This window comes from Hypomesus nipponensis, chromosome 12 (genome assembly GCF_054491055.1).
Source record: "Hypomesus nipponensis isolate SF chromosome 12, ASM5449105v1, whole genome shotgun sequence".
Taxonomy (NCBI): Eukaryota; Metazoa; Chordata; class Actinopteri; order Osmeriformes; family Osmeridae; genus Hypomesus; species Hypomesus nipponensis.
This window is the reverse complement of record NC_140372.1, coordinates 17607501-17610000: the sequence shown is the minus strand read 5'-3', so window position 1 is coordinate 17610000 and position 2500 is coordinate 17607501. Positions and strand designations below refer to the sequence as shown.

General features: G+C 47.2%; 8 non-coding genes and 1 pseudogene across 8 annotated transcripts in view; all 9 read right to left on the bottom strand.

Annotated features, from left to right (window-relative positions):
* Positions 1-41: 41 nt before the first annotated feature.
* LOC146267174 (5S ribosomal RNA) lies at positions 42-160 on the bottom strand. The gene has a single exon (XR_014727302.1). It is a non-coding gene; the product is annotated as a 5S ribosomal RNA (ribosomal RNA).
* A 226-nt stretch (positions 161-386) lies between these two features.
* On the bottom strand, positions 387-505 carry LOC146267173 (5S ribosomal RNA; annotated as a pseudogene).
* A 174-nt stretch (positions 506-679) lies between these two features.
* LOC146267172 (5S ribosomal RNA) lies at positions 680-798 on the bottom strand. Its single transcript, XR_014727301.1, has one exon. It is a non-coding gene; the product is annotated as a 5S ribosomal RNA (ribosomal RNA).
* A 172-nt stretch (positions 799-970) lies between these two features.
* On the bottom strand, positions 971-1089 carry LOC146267171 (5S ribosomal RNA). The gene has a single exon (XR_014729017.1). It is a non-coding gene; the product is annotated as a 5S ribosomal RNA (ribosomal RNA).
* Positions 1090-1271: 182 nt separating this feature from the next.
* LOC146267170 (5S ribosomal RNA) lies at positions 1272-1390 on the bottom strand. The gene has a single exon (XR_014727504.1). It is a non-coding gene; the product is annotated as a 5S ribosomal RNA (ribosomal RNA).
* Positions 1391-1568: 178 nt separating this feature from the next.
* LOC146267169 (5S ribosomal RNA) lies at positions 1569-1687 on the bottom strand. Its single transcript, XR_014729321.1, has one exon. It is a non-coding gene; the product is annotated as a 5S ribosomal RNA (ribosomal RNA).
* A 186-nt stretch (positions 1688-1873) lies between these two features.
* LOC146267168 (5S ribosomal RNA) lies at positions 1874-1992 on the bottom strand. Its single transcript, XR_014727503.1, has one exon. It is a non-coding gene; the product is annotated as a 5S ribosomal RNA (ribosomal RNA).
* A 174-nt stretch (positions 1993-2166) lies between these two features.
* LOC146267167 (5S ribosomal RNA) lies at positions 2167-2285 on the bottom strand. Its single transcript, XR_014729320.1, has one exon. It is a non-coding gene; the product is annotated as a 5S ribosomal RNA (ribosomal RNA).
* A 186-nt stretch (positions 2286-2471) lies between these two features.
* Positions 2472-2500, bottom strand: part of LOC146267166 (5S ribosomal RNA) — a 119-nt gene continuing 90 nt past the window's right edge. Inside the window, exon 1 of the ribosomal RNA XR_014727300.1 lies at positions 2472-2500. This exon is cut by the window's right edge and continues 90 nt beyond it. This is a non-coding gene — a ribosomal RNA (5S ribosomal RNA).

Here is a 2500-nt window from a genome sequence, read left to right as displayed (position 1 = left end):
GCATATTGCAAGATTTCAGTTTCTAAGTGAATGAGCAAAAGAGCATACAGCACCTGGTATTCCCAGGCGGTCTCCCATCCAAGTACTAACCAGGCCCGACCCTGCTTAGCTTCCGAGATCAGACGAGATCGGGCGTTGCCAGGCTGGTATGGCCGTACGAAATAAGTTGACAACCATAGGCTACTTATCCATATACAGATTTAGCAATCGACAATGCAAGGTAGTCTCTCTCTCTCTCTCTCTCTCTCTCTCTCTCTCTCTCTCTCTCTCTCTCTCTCTCTCTCTCTCTCTCTCTCGTGTCAAAATGAAAACAGCTTCCAGCCCCTTTCATGAAGGACTACTTGTGCATATTGCAAGATTTCAGTTTCTAAGTGAATGAGCAAAAGAGCAGACAGCACCTGGTATTCCCAGGCGGTCTCCCATCCAAGTACTAACCAGGCCCGACCCTGCTTAGCTTCCGAGATCAGACGAGATCGGGCGTTGCCAGGCTGGTATGGCCGTACCAAATAAGTTGACAACCAAAGGCTACTTATCCATATACAGATTTAGCAATTGACAATGCAAGGTAGTCTCTCTCTCTCTCTCTCTCGTGTCAAAATGAAAACAGCTTCCAGCCCCTTTCATGAAGGACTACTTGTGCATATTGCAAGATGTCAGTTTCTAAGTGAATGAGCAAAAGAGCATACAGCACCTGGTATTCCCAGGCGGTCTCCCATCCAAGTACTAACCAGGCCCGACCCTGCTTAGCTTCCGAGATCAGACGAGATCGGGCGTTGCCAGGCTGGTATGGCCGTACGAAATAAGTTGACAACCATAGGCTACTTATCCATATACAGATTTAGCAATTGACAATGCAAGGTGGTCTCTCTCTCTCTCTCTCGCGTCAAAATGAAAACAGCTTCCAGCCCCTTTCATGAAGGACTACTTGTGCATATTGCAAGATTTCAGTTTCTAAGTGAATGAGCAAAAGAGCATACAGCACCTGGTATTCCGAGGCGGTCTCCCATCCAAGTACTAACCAGGCCCGACCCTGCTTAGCTTCCGAGATCAGACGAGATCGGGCGTTGCCAGGCTGGTATGGCCGTACGAAATAAGTTGACAACCATAGGCTACTTATCCATATACAGATTTAGCAATTGACAATGCAAGGTAGTCTCTCTCTCTCTCTCTCTCTCTCTCTCGTGTCAAAATGAAAACAGCTTCCAGACCCTTTCATGAAGGACTACTTGTGCATATTGCAAGATGTCAGTTTCTAAGTGAATGAGCAAAAGAGCATACAGCACCTGGTATTCCCAGGCGGTCTCCCATCCAAGTACTAACCAGGCCCGACCCTGCTTAGCTTCCGAGATCAGACGAGATCGGGCGTTCCCAGGCTGGTATGGCCGTACGAAATAAGTTGACAACCATAGGCTACTTATCCATATACAGATTTAGCAATTGACAATGCAAGGTAGTCTCTCTCTCTCTCTCTCTCTCTCGTGTCAAAATGAAAACAGCTTCCAGCCCCTTTCATGAAGGACTACTTGTGCATATTGCAAGATGTCAGTTTCTAAGTGAATGAGCAAAAGAGCATACAGCACCTGGTATTCCCAGGCGGTCTCCCATCCAAGTACTAACCAGGCCCGACCCTGCTTAGCTTCCGGGATCAGACGAGATCGGGCGTTGCCAGGCTGGTATGGCCGTACGAAATAAGTTGACAACCATAGGCTACTTATCCATATACAGATTTAGCAATTGACAATGCAAGGTAGTCTCTCTCTCTCTCTCTCTCTCTCTCTCTCTCGTGTCAAAATGAAAACAGCTTCCAGACCCTTTCATGAAGGACTACTTGTGCATATTGCAAGATGTCAGTTTCTAAGTGAATGAGCAAAAGAGCATACAGCACCTGGTATTCCCAGGCGGTCTCCCATCCAAGTACTAACCAGGCCCGACCCTGCTTAGCTTCCGAGATCAGACGAGATCGGGCGTTCCCAGGCTGGTATGGCCGTACGAAATAAGTTGACAACCATAGGCTACTTATCCATATACAGATTTAGCAATTGACAATGCAAGGTAGTCTCTCTCTCTCTCTCTCTCGTGTCAAAATGAAAACAGCTTCCAGCCCCTTTCATGAAGGACTACTTGTGCATATTGCAAGATGTCAGTTTCTAAGTGAATGAGCAAAAGAGCATACAGCACCTGGTATTCCCAGGCGGTCTCCCATCCAAGTACTAACCAGGCCCGACCCTGCTTAGCTTCCGGGATCAGACGAGATCGGGCGTTGCCAGGCTGGTATGGCCGTACGAAATAAGTTGACAACCATAGGCTACTTATCCATATACAGATTTAGCAATTGACAATGCAAGGTAGTCTCTCTCTCTCTCTCTCTCTCTCTCTCTCTCGTGTCAAAATGAAAACAGCTTCCAGCCCCTTTCATGAAGGACTACTTGTGCATATTGCAAGATTTCAGTTTCTAAGTGAATGAGCAAAAGAGCATACAGCACCTGGTATTCCCAGGCGG